Source organism: Athalia rosae, chromosome 4 (assembly GCF_917208135.1).
Source record: "Athalia rosae chromosome 4, iyAthRosa1.1, whole genome shotgun sequence".
In the NCBI taxonomy this organism is placed as follows: domain Eukaryota; kingdom Metazoa; phylum Arthropoda; class Insecta; order Hymenoptera; family Athaliidae; genus Athalia; species Athalia rosae.
In genome coordinates this window covers 18,947,032-18,962,419 of record NC_064029.1, presented here as the reverse complement: position 1 = coordinate 18,962,419, position 15,388 = coordinate 18,947,032, and the positions used below count along the sequence as shown (strand labels likewise).

Sequence of the window (15,388 nt, the reverse complement as noted above, 5' to 3'; positions counted from 1 at the left end):
TTGGCGAGGTTCGGCGAATTTAAGGGCGTCTTAAAAAGCTTCACCACTCTCACTTTCATCAGGTTGGTTATTTTTTTGTCATGATATGTATGTAGTATATAAGAAAAGGCTTGGTTGGATGGCTTTTTTTCGTTTAGAAGCTGGAAAGTTTTTCGTAGGGGAAAAGTGCGCGACTGACCAGGAGGTGTTGAATTGTCGCTATTCGAAATGAACAATTGTTGATATTGACTAGGAAAGATATGTATTTCGTCTCAAGTCATCAATTGGTGCGTTGCGTTTGCCGCACTCGCCGTGTTCGTACCGCTCACTTTGGCGAAGAAGTTGGTGGAAACACAATTTTTCGGACACGAATCAATTTGGAAATGGGTCTGCCTCACCGACAGAGTTACGTTATTTCGTAATAAGATTATATCTCCGAAAAACATCGAATTACCCCGGGCTTGCTTCTGACTCACTCACTGTTCTTCGAATATCCAAAGTCAAGCTTTGGTAGGCAGGGCAAATGATTCTGCGACCAGCAATCACTCACCCGACCCCGGACACACCGGCGACGCGGAAGATATTCGCTTTGCAACGAATCCATAGTCGTGAAATATATTCTTCGAAGGACCAGAGCGCGATTCTCGCCACTAAAAGGAACACTCACAAGTCAGACGAATACCATGAATGATAAGGTGATTTTTCAAGATGTAATCCCATTCGTAGGACTCGAGGTGACACTTCATGTGTGACACACATGCGATTACCGATCACCAGCTAACAGTGGCCCAGCCCGGAGTTCATATTCCACTTCCAAAATACCTTGAATTTGAAATACGTACGCATTGTCGGAGAGCTGTGGATGAGGTTTTGGTCGAGATGGAGGCGGAAGCTTGGCAACGCACCTTAATTTTGACACGAGTAGGTCGGCTTGATGTAAAATTGTCCTCAGAGGGAAATGGGTAGGACTTGAGCCCGTAGGGGAGATATAAAGGGGAAAAGGAAAGAGGAGGAATTAGAGAAGAGCTGGGGGCAGGGAAAAAAGTGAAATGGGAAATCCGGTAATTAGGATGATATAAGAACTCGCGTGACGGTGAACGAGGACACGGTGTACACCTAGTCGATTTTTTAAAACATTCCACACTGCGTCAAAACTTGAATTTTGTTTTAACCAAAAAATCTTGGTGAGAATTTATTATCTATGGTAATTCTAAATTGATGGTTTTGACATGAATGAAGTATTCATTCGGGCGTATCGATCAACTCGCCGGCATTGATAATGAGAACGCTAATTTTGAGGATCAAATTAATTCCACTTATTTAAACGCTATTACACGCAGTAGTGAGCTTTATGTATTATCCGGAAGCCTCGAGGTATACTCTCGCACAAAAATGCCCGATCAGGATCTGATAAAATTAGACGAATATCGTGGTTTGATAACCGAAATGACAAATAACACAGGCCACGTTTATATTTTCTAATTAGTTGAACATGAGTTTATGGTCAGTTTCAACTCTAAAATCAACGTGAATTTTTTAAATAATGAACACCAATTTATCCTCGAGAATATCTATCCTGTGGACCAATTTCGAGTGGACGATGGAAAATATAAGTAGAGCAATCGATACATAACATTTGAGAATTCCATCTAAATGAAAATTCTTTCGAAATTTCAAACTCCAACCACCCAAAGAATGTCTGGAACTTGGTTGGGTTTAAATACCCGGAAGGTTGATATCGGCAAGTAAAGGTCAGTATATTTCACTAAAGGATATCGAGCCTCGTGTGCGCCTCCATTGAGTACGTACAACATTCGGGCTTATACCTGCCCCACTTTCCACCCTATCCAATCACTTCAAACCCTGAACGGATCAAAACGTAATTAGCGTCCATCGGGAGATCAAACACACATTCATAGTTTTCCCCAATGCCCTCTTCTTGTTACTGTCAAATTTTTAAATATACTTTCAAATGTCGGAATTCAAATTGCGACAACCGATTACTTTTGAAATTGTCTCATTGAGTCTTTTGTTCTTCTCGTCGAGTAGAAGTTTTTGAACAACCGGAGAAAAGTTTGACGTTGAATTTCAACAAGGTCAGGATTATTTATGCCGATGCTTGTTTTTCCAGATCTTTATTGATTTTGAGATTCTTCCGATACCTACCCCGTGTAGTATACATAAAATTCAGCTGGAGTTCATGAAACACGGTGCGGTATTGAAGTTGTTTTCAAACTTCGGGCACGATGTGTTACCCAGTCGGAAGTATGCACGTTTTATTGCGGCCGGGAATTCAAATTGAACCCCGGGCTATATATTCGAAATTTTTCCCCTCTTTTTCATAATTTGTACGACGCGTAGTAGACAGTTTTATTTCAGAATGTATAGGTAGTCCCACAGTCCCATAGGTCACGTACATAATATGTAGAATGATGGGAACATGGGGAGTGGGCAACCTAAATTCAACACGACAAGGGTGGGCAATCTTTTGATGATTCTAGTGATCAATAATGCCTGGAGTTTGGTTATCGGGGCTTTGAAATTTTCCGTAATTTAGTTTCTAATTATCCTCAACCAACCTCTCATCAACGTCTGAAAACCCCTTCTCATGTGACCCTGACCAACAAAAACAAAACTTATTCCCAGGGTCCAGGCTTTTACCAAGTCCTTGATTCGGAGATACACATAATGAAGTTCATTCGGTGGATTTACCTCGGATTTAATTTTGGAAAACCATCGAATTCTCATTCGCCTGTCCAAAAGTCTTCTGAAATAGTTTTTGAATATCGTTGTTCCGTCATCTATGCAGCAATCAGAACTTGAAGGAGCTTGTAACTTTTCGATCTGCTGAAAATAATCGTGTTGTTGCGCGACGAGCGTAATTCATTCTTTGAATTCGCAGTCGCTCTCGATATCCACGCCTCTCTTTTGAACACCGCCACTTTGCATCTCTTTCATTAACCATCGACAAAGAATATGCTCGCATCCGTCGACAGTTTACCTGCAAAGGCCAGCAAAATTCGTACCTTTGGTAAATGGGCATCGTTAGGTTGTAAAAAAAAGGAACCCTACCGTTTGGCGTCACCGACGATTTGACTAACACGCTTTATTGCAACGTATTCACCCTACGGATAATTTAACGAGAAATTTGAGATTTTATTTCTCCGTTTCTAAAGTAAATAAATAAATGAATAAACAAATAAACGAAAATACCAAAAAGAAACGAATAAGGATCAACATTTTCCCGTGTGGTGAAGCGAGGTGTTTTTCAATTATAATTTAATCGCCAGAGGGGTACGTCGACGTTGCAGCTGGACGTGTTATTTTAATCGAGTAATATTGCGAGCACCGTTGCACCGAAAACTCTTGTACAAAATGGGAGATGATCGTTATTGTATTAGACGACGGGATCAGAATTATAGTTGCTGAAAATAGGGTGCAGGCACGGAGAAGAAAACTTTTTTATTTCCTTGAACGGATTTACTGTAAACTTTACTTCTAGTCATAAAAGATAATAATCTTGCCAGCGCGGCGGTTAAGGCAGTTTGTGGCTCAACATGATTTCGAGGTCTCTCAATCAATTTTAAACTTTCCGCTCCATATATGAAGTAAAAAGAAGTTTTTGCAATCACCCAAAGATGTAAAGTTGAGTCAACTGTAAATCTCTTGCACGTTCCGAGGTTTGAACAATCAACCCCGACTAGTTTTGGTTGGATATATGTGCGTGTCTGATAAAACTTGTAAATGGTCCACGGTATCTCGAGAATTATCCGATAGATTTTGACATCTTGATGATATTTGATTATATTCAACTACGAATGGTCGAATAGCAAATTATGTTTAAGGCGTCTCAAATGATGGCAAATCCAAATTTTTCATTTGTGAAAAATGATTTATTTACGGATTGGATGCGATCGATTATGACATGTTTTCAACACCATGTGGATCGATGTATTTTTATGTCATGGATGACACGGATCAAAGTCGGACTTTTAAGGCAGATTGAAATATTTGTATAGCTTCGTGATTGCCTTGCACTTCAAGTGTCCCAAACGACAATTTTCAACTCTCGGTTCGTCACGTACTTAACGAGGTTTACGTTTACTGAATTATTGGATTATCAGAGACAAAGTACATCAGTCCGTAACGTAGCTCTTAAAATAAGAGCTGGCTTAAGTATGATAAAAAGTGAGAAACTGACTAACTGATGTAGGCTAACCCCGCCGGATTAACAATTGTGGTTTTCATTTAGTTTTATCGTTTTTTCTTTCAGATTCAGGTTTTTCAAAAATCGTCAAAAGAACTAGGGCGTTTTTAAAATATGCTGCCTATCAAAATATAGGGCCTTCCAAAGATGGCTGGATGAGCAGTGTGGTATTCAGAGTAGGGAAATTCTCCGTTTGAAATCTTTGTCAATTTTAGTACTCCACGTCACCCAAATGCACCATCACACATTTCTCACAGATGGCCGAAAATTATTCTGCCGAGATCTTGTCTGTTTTAGATTTTTCAGCAACATATACTGCTAAGTTTCCGTATAGTATAGAAAACGAAAACAGTGATAGTAAAAAGTAAAAGCCCAACGTCTGCCTCAATGAGACTGTTCGGCAAGAGATGGTTCCAAACTTGAATTTTCAATACATTTTCTTACAAAGCACACTGCACGACTGGAATTCATGGAGAGGTTTTTGCGAGGGTGTTGTACGCAGCGCCGAGGAACGTGCGTAATCTTCTGTTTGCATCAAACCACATCGGTGAGTATTTTCCAATTTCTACGCATATAAAAAACTTCTTGCGGAAGGGGTTGTCAGTCGAACTGCCTTGGGGGGCCCTTTTCTCGGCGTCTGACTAACTCTGGACCATATCTACTTATCGTTAGTCGAAATCGATGCGGAGGGGATCGGGGCTGACGGCAAGCTCGCCGTCAGCTCGGAGGAAAACAGCCAGTCGCCGGTGAACGGAGACAGAGAACGCAACGGTAACAACAGCGACGGTTCCGCTATGGGAAAACGCTGTCGGAAAACAGGAAGAGTTCGTGAACCCGGAAAAGTCACTATGGGAACAATAACGATGACGCGGATTGCGGATCGATCGGTGAATAACGCGAGTGTTTAATTGGCCATGCGAAATCGCGTTATCGCTGATTAAAGCATCCGAAAATTTTCGAGCGATATTCAAAGTACAAAAGTGGATGAAAACGATCCTGACGAATTATTATTTTCAACAATAAAAATTCGAGTGCAACAAAATGCATGTGCGACTAACTGACATTGAGATCTTTTTTTCTTCCCCTCTTCTATTTTATGTTCGTTCATTCGTGTCCCACACACGGTACCTTGTTCTTTCAGAGGAGTTAAATGAACTGCAGTAAGAAAAATAGCGGGGTGGTTGAATGTTGCCGTTGTACCTGTAACAGCAGCACAAAATAACTGACAAAATAATCAAATGATACATAACTCGTTACTGAATCATCGATCGGTACAATTTTCTGGATATAGAAAACATTCGAAACGATAGCTGCTGTGATTTCGAATTAACGAATACATCAGAGAAAAACGCGAAAACGTAACACATAATTACAGAGGCAACGCTGAAATGTACCTACGTGCATCAACTATTCGTGGCTAGAGACTATTGTCGTACGTGATCCCTGAGTGCAAACTGTTTGAAAGCGAAGTAATCAGAAATTTATATCCAATTACAGGTTGCACATTGCACCGCTTCGACTGCATCGGTGCGTTTCGATTCTCTATTTTGGTCCTCGATTCCGTGGTACTAGCAACGTTACTATACCCTTCGAACACATATCGATGTGATGTAATCGAAAAGTAAATTTCCTCAGTGCAATTATTCTTGTTCCTTGTTTACTTTTCAGCTTCTACCCTTGTTGAATATCCAAAACGAGTACACGCGAAATGATAGTGGTTGGCACATTGTGTATGGGCGATCATTTCTTCCGGTACTTTTTTCTATTTCACTCAGTTTTTATGTTTATAATAATGCCAACATTGGCAATGTTCGTTGCAGCTGTACAGTAAAAAACATGGTATGATGATCATTAGAGTGTTATAAAGTTGAATCGAGATAATCTCATAATTGGTGGATAATAATTGCTGTCATATTATAGTGATGTGGGTATGTCGATTTGATTGTGGTGAATTAACTATAACGGGAAAGTTATTCGTATTGTACTTACTTCGAAAAGAGACATCTTACAATTAGAACTATACGGTGAAAAAATCTACTCTATATCCAAGTTTGTATAGGTAAGTGATTAATTAAATGAACTTTGGTCTAAAAATTCTTTCAGCATCTATAAATGATAATTCATGAAAATTTTCTATTATCGAAAATGAATTTACTATCAACTGCGATTGGGTTAGACTTAAATGCTAGCTTGAGCTGCTAAAGTGGCGCTCCAAAATTAAACTGTTATCGATAAATCTCGAAAATTTCAAGGAAATAATCATCCCAGCACTTTTGAGATATCGGCATTCCGAAAACTGACCGAATTGCGCTAGTTTGTATACTAACATGGTGCTGTGTTAGATTTCAAAGAAAATCAACAAATTGGGAAAAACATTTTTTGGAACGTGGCCCAGTTCTGTTCAAGATATCTATACATTTTTTAAACTGTGCTACATCCAGCTTTTTCGATATTTTTGGCTTTTTGGAAAAACTGAATATAAGTTTGCACAAGCCCAGCATAATTCAGCGAAATTTTTTGAAATAATTGTTTTAAGAAGTGCCGAGCTGGCTTCGTACAAAGTTTCCCGTTGCTATATTATTCATGAAATACGTATATAATGTATATTAATTTTTTCGGCTTCGCTCAAAGTCACCTGTGCAGGTAGGTTAGATACTATAGGGAAACTGTAAAATTACAGGTGAATATATTCGCCAAGCAAGAGAGTCCGCAGGTGTTGCGCCCATAAATTTACAAATTTATTTGCCCCAAGACCCGCGCGTATTTTCATCAACTTTTTATTACATCTACCCCTTCCGCGAGACGCCATCGGAACTGCATGCAGAAATTTACTCTTGAATGAAAGGCACTTATGCGGACTGGTATATTCACCCCGTTCGGAAGATGACTCATAATCACTAATAAGACTTATAATTAGGTAATATCGACAATGTTACAATATCATCGAAATTTTATTTCCACGTAGAAAATATCTCGGTATCTTTTTTTCGGCGAATATCGATATTCGGCTGGATGGTTTCATAAAACAACAAATACCCGATCTCCGTATTTTATGGCAGAATTTATTTCCGTTATTTCTGTAGTTTTTCTAGTTTATTTCTGACTCAGAGAATGTATAGAGTTGGGCGCCAAGTTGAGCGAACAATTAATTAGGAACAAGAACTCTAGATCTCGGGCGTTTGGAAATACATCCGGGTTCAGTCAAAACGATGCGGAATGGGACAAATTGGATTTAATTATACGAAAGGATAGAGGAAGGGAGGATGGGATTCTGATAGATTTTCGATAGCTCTGAATTTCAATTCCAGATTAGTAAATGTTATACCTACTTGCCTCGTACATCCACACATGCATTCATTCACACAATATATGTATGTAGGTATAACTTGACTTGTTACATTTGTATCCGAATGGTAATTTAATTAACAATTTTTAATTAATAACTCCGATATCATATTAAAGTATCCGTTAAATCCTGCAGGCGGAATTTTTCAGTTGAATAATTTTATGAAGTTTATTCAACATTAATCTGTGAATTCGTGCAGAAAAAATTGCGGAGCTGTCTGCAGCGACAGCTCCGAATGGGCTCATTGATCATCATCTTCAATCGTGTGAATAAATATTTTATTTTTCTTTCTTCAGAAGTTCTAGCTTTTTCGATTTTTCTTAATTGATGCTAACGATACACGCGATCTGCACGCAGACAGATTTGTGTATTATATTTTCGAGACGTTTGCGAAAAGTGATAGATTGTTATCCCGCGGCAACAAAAGTCGTACTTTAACAAGACTGCGATGATTTGTTACGACTAAAACAATAACTATGCTACGTATTTTCACACGGCTATACGGGTGTTTTAACGATTGCCGGCAGTCTACACTGCTATGCGGGTTTAACGACTGTCGAGAAATAGAAATTGATCGGTTGTACTGATTCCCGTAGGAAAATCGAATTACAGCGATTGTCTGATGAGTATTACAGCTATTGATTCAGAAATAAAAAAAAAAATTCAATGGATAAATGAAATGAAAGCAACCACAAGTGAATAAAATCAAACGTGTCATGTGCACGTATAGTTCTCTGTAAATGGAGGAATTTCAAGCCGCCATTGCAAAGGGAATTCATTCCATAATACGGTGGTGGTGGTCCGTTTATGCCATCCGTTTGCCAATTTCGATTGTGTAATTCACGATTAATTTAATTCGGAACAAGTTCTACAGTACGCATTATTTTACAGATGAGAGTGAGAGGAATCGAGAGGGAATATTAACTTCATCAATTAATTATACTTTACACTCTGATGGAAATGCATTTTCACCGTATGTGTAAATATGTAGGTATGCGTATGAGAGCTACTCTGCGGATTATAAGAAGACAATTTTTGCAATGATGATGCGATATTCTCGTATCAAGCCAAATTCATGGATATAATTACGCGAGGAAACAGATTCTGTAACGAATTGGGCCTCTTGATATTAATTTCAGCTGAGGGTAGCGCTGAGTTTCGAGTAATTTCCGAAGCATTTCATTTTAAGCCTCATATATACCTAACTCTACTCCTCACTCTCGAAGCTATGGATATATTTAGATTACAAACCCACAACGAATCTGGTCAGTGTTCGCTGGCAGGGAGAAGTAAACGCGTGCGCAAACTGTCTACATATTTTTGTCGTTTCTTGTGGAAAATACATTTCACCTCATTGACTTAGTATAGTTTATAGAATATTTGCCATATGTACAACTTTTTTTCAACCACAATTTGCTCTCGCTTCCAGTACACTACAGAGAATCATCGTGAAAAATACACATGGCCGTACTATTATTTAATACCAGCTGTTGGAAAAATTTGTAGAAACTGAGAAACGCAATGAGACCTACCGCGAGCCCCGCATTTGATTTCATTCGTTGTTTAAATTTTTATCTCGTAATTTTTTTAATTTCACATCACTATATTTCACACATACGAATTTTTCTCATCGAGATATCTCAACTTTTCTGCTCCAAACGGTGAAAAATTGGTAATAACTCGATCAATTTTATAGATAGATCAATTCAACTCAGGAACTCGGATTCCTTACATCAAAATACATAAGAGTAGCAAATAAACCTTAATTTAAAAAAATCTTGGTGACCCCACAATCGAAAATAATCCAAGGGGTCCAAGATCCATAACATGGAAACAGGTCTTGACAATCTCAATTTCATCATCAAATTCCGATCATTCGCTCCCAAGATATGACGGAAAACGTGGCGCCGATTCAGTAGCTCGAGATTTCATACTTTGGCGGGCCGCGCTCCCCCTCTCTCGACCTTGTTCGTATTTCCATCGTTGCGCGGCGTACCGCCTCGCGGCCTCTCTCGCTATAGACACTACATTCGGAACGTATAAGACCCACGCTCTCGCTGAGGTCATCGGCAGCGAGCATAAGCTCAGTCGTGCCAAGGCGAATCCACGTCGCTTTTTCCAATACCCTATGTTTACATGTGCTTCAGGCAAATTATCTGCCGGCTCGTCTATGAATGTAAACATAATCTTTGACCTTTTAGCAGGTGGTCAGGAAGTAGTGCCAGACCCTTGGTGGATTTAAATACTTTAATTGTTAGTAGGTGTCGGGCAATCCGTCAACACCTGATAAAGATCCGCTTCACACTTGATCAATCCTTTGATCCACCGACTCGGCGGCACCCCTTTGTTATGATATGTCTGCGAATTGCTATGTCTGCCCCCTTTTCGCTCCGAAAAATGTCCGATTTCGAAGCGTCGTAACTGCTCGACAAATTGGGGTAGAGGGTTGCAAAAAAAAGCATTTTGAAGCTTGAAGCTTCACCTATTAAATGCGCTTGATTTATTTAGATTGCGTTGTTTGGTTTATTAGTTATACTCTTCTGATTCAACTCATGTCGAAAACGTAAACGTAATATTAATATTACCTACATGCTTTCACGAATCTTTCGTTGAAAGAAGTTTGAAGGTGTTTCAAAGTTGAAGTTATGCTCTTAAACATTGCTGACATTCAGAATTAATGATAATTCTTCTCGAAAATGTCTTGTTTTTGAATAAAAGCCGTGACCCTGGAAAAAACTTACCGAAAAAAACGTGTGGAACAAAATCTAACTGAGGTTTATGCTGCGTAAGAGTTATGACCCACCTTTTGAAAGGAAACTGAATATACTTAGAGTTGTATCGCGCCATGACAGCAAAAAGATCGCCGTGTCGGTTCTCCTGGACAGAAAACGCAACAGGAGTTGAATCTGGTGCACGCGTTACAACAGCTAGCCGCATGTAAAAAATGGACGAATCTTTTTCATTCTAAGGCTTCAGATACGGCGGCCAGCTTCGTCGTGATCATATTACGTACGTACAAAGGATAACAATGTCTTGTATGATCCAGAATCCCACCGGTATTATCAGCAGACCCTGACCCTTTTGATTTCTAATTAAAGTAATGATCAAATATTGACTTTCGCGGACTTGGATCTTATCGTCAGATGGGTGTGACTTTAGAGGCAGAGATTTTTTTCTAACGGTCCAGACTAATTGTTCAGGAACCTGTAATTCATTCGTGTTATTTTGTTCTTATATATTTGCATTAATCCGGCGACCGCAGGTATACAGAATCCGAATCCAGAATTAAAAAATAACAATCAAAGTGAACGTCGCCACGCAAGATGAGGAATATCCGCGACTCCGTATTATTATATTCAACCTTCTGATAATGAGTAACATGAGAGAAGCGCTACCACAATTCACGGTTACCAAAATAAAAGTGAAGTTTCTTGGATGGAGAAAGCTTGATGGATGGCGAAAATTTATGCTGAAATTTATGGAGAAGATAGCGACCCCTCGATGAAAACTATGCGAAGAGTAGCACCCAGAGAGTTGAATTTTGACAAACGGGCGCCACCACTCGCCGATTAATCATGTACAGCTGATGCATTACTAGCTATATTCCAGATTACGTCATCTTTGAGTTCCGGGTTTGATTCGTAGGTTTAGATTTTGGAATCTCAGACTGATACCTAAAAGTGTTCAGCGCTCAGCATTCAGGTTGTTCCATTAATATTTAAAATCTTTGCTTTTTTAATTTGGGAACCTGTTTGTAAAGCTTCAACCTGGTCGCATTTTCCCGAGCGGTCGGGCGAGCTCGTTACGGTGTGTACGCTTGTTTTCATTCGAGTATCGCCCCTGAATTATTTAGACACGGAGATCCCCTGCAGTTGAGCGTTTTCGTGCCGACGAATGCTCAGCTTTCAGAAACAGATATTTGGTTTTTTTTTTCCATACCTTATACCGTGTTCCCAGTGACTGCAGTAGACCTATCCAAACATCCAACTACCCTCGACTCGCTTGTACCTCGATGGAGGTGGATTTCTAATTTGGAACAACACGACGACGTATCTTTCTCGCAGTTGAATGGTCTGCTAACCCCTTAACCATAAGCATGTTTCATCCGATCAAATCACGATTTTTCGAATGGATTTTCGGTCCGTTCGTCGGGATATTTCTTCTTTATACAATTGTTTCATCGATTCCTGGATAGCTTCTCTTTTAATGCCATAATGTCGAGGCTTCAAACAGGTCGTTTCTCAATTTATGTCCAGCTGATGCTAGGGAAGTGGTTCTTTTTATGCTCTCGAGAATAAATGTCTACCTGCAAGCGACAAGTTATCGAAAACACCTGTCTATCACAGGCTGTAACCTTTGAAAATTTCGTTTCGAATAGATTTTAACGGTCGTACGCACGATCGAATGAAAATATTTGAAAATGAAAAAATGGAGAATTAAAAATTGAAAAACTGAGTTTTCTGGTTGATGATTAGAGATTTTGTTGGAAGAAAGAGGGAATTCAATACGATGCCATCCATCAATCGCACGTCGCTGCCAGCCGTAATGCGTCCCCCTCTGAAGTGAGCAGCTTTTTTCACCATCGTAGAGGGTGTTGACACGTAATAAGGCGAGGTCCTATATTGATTGCCTTGTCTTCGAATCAACACCTCCGGTAATGATGTCTGGTCTTCCACTTTGATGGTGTTATTCTTCTTTTGTAATGCGAAAACTTCGAATGAAATAATTAGGGGCCTTTAGAAACCCGTATGCGAATGAAGAAGGTTCAAAGTGTAGGGAACGGTCTGCAGTCTGTAGGTAGATGTCCGCCCTCATTCAACTCCTAAGTTATATGTATGTATAGCTTGTATAGTTTATGAACAGAGTGGATAGCCTGTGACGTCCAAGTTAACCAGCATTGAAACGACGTTGATCACGGTCAATAAAACATCGAAACTATACTAGGGCACAAAACGATTCGCGATGTGGAAATAAGTTTAAATCTAACACCAAGAAGGCATATCGTCAACGTGAAAGGAAGGTATGCAGATCTCCAACCTCCTATGGCTTCGATCACCTTTATAAGTCTTTTCCGTTGCACCTGGAAGTCCCATACAAAACCAGAGATTCGTTGTTCGCGACGGAATAAAACCTGAACCTGGTATATCTGGATCTAGCCCCGTTAGCCACCTATAACATCACCTGAACCGAATGGTATATCAAATACAATACGGTACGATGTGTGTATTGTGAGTCACAATAGATTATAATGGTGTAGCAAGTCATTCCTCCTGATGCCGTAATTCGGCTCCGCATAATTGCCCGTGAAAATTCAGATTATGGGCCTAAGCTATACATATATGGTAGGGCAAACACGAGATAAACTCATTGAAAGTACGCCGCACGTATTCATTTACATACATATGTACAGGGTGCCTGACGAGAAAATCGACCAATTTTGAAGCCTGAATAAAAGCTGGATTACGTGGACGAATCCTGTCACACGTTGTTTTCATAGGAACGAGCGAAATCAAGCTTCTATTTCTTCTTTGAAATTTGAGAAAATTCCAATCTATTGAATAACACGCGCTTGAAGGTATTTCGAAAAATTAAGTGCTCCGATTGTGGATGGTAATGTCAAGGCGTTATTTCTCCGGATTTTCACGCTTGGGGGTTTTTAACGGTAATCCGGACAAGCGATCGACACAATCCAATGTTCGAATGTAATATATTTGCGAAAGTAACCGACGGATCATGTGTGACAATGCGTAAATTAACAATGGCCTCTCGTCATGACGACGTGGACGATAAAAGCGACGAAAATTGAGAATTTGTCTCGATTTCGGTGAATAGAGGATTTTCAACTTTCGTTCATGCGCTCAAATTTAATCACATTTCAGGTTTGGCCAGATTTTTCTGGCCAAGTATACTGCCTTGTGTATACTATGTAAATATAAATGTGTGCCGATGTAATAGAATCTATCCTTCAGGTAATCTTTGTTGAGCAAACCCGAGCTTATACTGCCAAGATTTGCGGTGAAGTCACAGAAAATATCGATAGCGAAAAATAAATATTACAAACAAATAAAACAGTAAGAACCAGTTATTCATCAAACCAAATAGTAGCGTTCTTGAAATGCGAGTCAACATTGTGTGCAATGTATACAGTATCCTACGAATTGCCTAAAGATTATGAATCCAGCATTCGATCGTGTGTCTTCCGTTTTCTATTACTCCGCTACAGCTGTGTGAAAATGATAACAAGTATGATTTGATTTTCTACATTAAAACTTCTGGTAAATATATGAAATGGGTAAAACTTCCGGCTAAACGAACCCAATAATTTATTGGTTTTTTACCTGTACGCTGTTGAAGTTCAGTGAGTTGAACCTGCCGATCGGAACTCACATAACTTATAACTCATACCACACGACCAAACTTTACCTCTGAGAAGCCGCAAGAGCATACCGTTGTTATACAAGACTGCTGCAAATTCTTACAAGTGAACCGAAATCAAAGTATAGATGTATATGTACGATGTACCTACACCTCTAGGAGGTCATTGTGATGATAGCATAGATATATGGTAACATTTTGTAACTCGGTAACGCACTGAGGTAGCTGGCTATCCATTTCATTATTGTATTTCTCGAGAGCATGCAATTCCGGGCTCAGAGAAAAAAAAATCAATCAGCAATTCACAGTTATACAGGTGTGGAAAATTAAGAAATCTCGAAAGAATATAAAAAATCGAGCCTTGAGAGTGAAGAAATTGAGTTTATATAGGTAATCACCATTTTATGGAAGTAGCTTCAGAGGAAAAGGATTCCATTTTCAAATTGAAAAAAAAAAATGTATAAAAAGCAGGACATTGAGTGGAAAGACTAATGAACGTTGCTGATGGTTCAGCTGTATTGTAACTCTTGTCTTTTAGAAGAGTAAGACAACTCCCCATTTGTTAGGGCTGTAATTCTGACGTTAAAAATGGCAGCTAACCGACCGCGAGGATTGCAGACAACCGAAATTGTCTAGGGTAATGAGATTAAAGAGTGAAAATGAAAATAATATATTCACATCTGGAAAGATAAGTACGAAGGGAGCGATGGAGGGACGAAGCAGCGATCTTAGGGATAAGCGGAAGCGAAGTTTAAGAACCCTCTTTTTCAACTGCCTTACGACACTCCCGAAGTTTCGCCAAGTCCTCCTTACGTACACCTTATCCCATGGATATAAGAGCGGATCTAATTAATTCGGGGGCCTGTGAAATTGGAACGGTGAAGAAATTGTGGCTTGTCCCCCCTGAGCTAATTATAGTCGCTAAATGAGGAACTGCAAGTGAACTATAAAAGTTTACTTGAACAACGCCTGATATGAAAATCACCAAAGTACAGTTTTATAACAGAAAATGTAAAAACTTTCAGACTATCCCGAAAATGACCGTGTTCACTTTTGTGTGCATTACGTATATTTTGTTAGAAAAATCCAGTACATTATTTCCACCACACCGGATTACCTTATGTTCTGATACTGCCCAACGAAATATTAACAAAGTTGGTAACACAAAAACAGCGTGTACCTAGTCTCTAGCGTCCAATTTAGGCCGTTGAGACAGTTATCGTTATCGCCTAATTCAATTAAACAACCTCATAACCATGTTCAAGCCTAATCTCGCTAACAGGGAGTCTTCCCAAAAACTTTTATCGTTTCCTCGGAGAAAGAAGCAGCGTTCTCGGTCGAGTTTTGTTTAACATTTGCGGGTTGGGTGTTAACCACTGATGTACACAATGTATAATATCAAGTATGAAAGTTTTATAATATTTAACTAAAGTTTATTTAAATTTTTTGTTGAAATGATAATTAATTTCCAATTAAAGCTT

The 15,388-nt window shown here is 39.3% G+C and overlaps 1 protein-coding gene and 1 long non-coding RNA gene across 8 annotated transcripts in view; both read left to right on the top strand.

Annotated features, from left to right (window-relative positions):
• The first annotated feature begins 3,581 nt into the window (after positions 1 to 3,581).
• LOC125500748 lies at positions 3,582 to 5,247 on the top strand. Its single transcript, XR_007278208.1, has 2 exons — positions 3,582 to 4,733; positions 4,859 to 5,247. It is a non-coding gene; the product is annotated as an uncharacterized LOC125500748 (long non-coding RNA).
• A 206-nt stretch (positions 5,248 to 5,453) lies between these two features.
• The window catches only part of LOC105693588 (potassium voltage-gated channel subfamily KQT member 1-like), a 96,140-nt gene continuing 86,205 nt past the window's right edge, over positions 5,454 to 15,388 (top strand). For 3 of the 7 annotated variants that reach the window (XM_048654644.1, XM_048654658.1, XM_048654655.1), the window contains exon 1: positions 5,456 to 6,245. The gene's annotated coding sequence lies outside the window, so the exon portion shown is untranslated. Of the gene's footprint in view, positions 6,246 to 15,388 lie in introns of all 7 variants that reach the window. The other 4 variants (XM_048654646.1, XM_048654645.1, XM_048654656.1 and 1 more) reach the window with 4 other exon arrangements.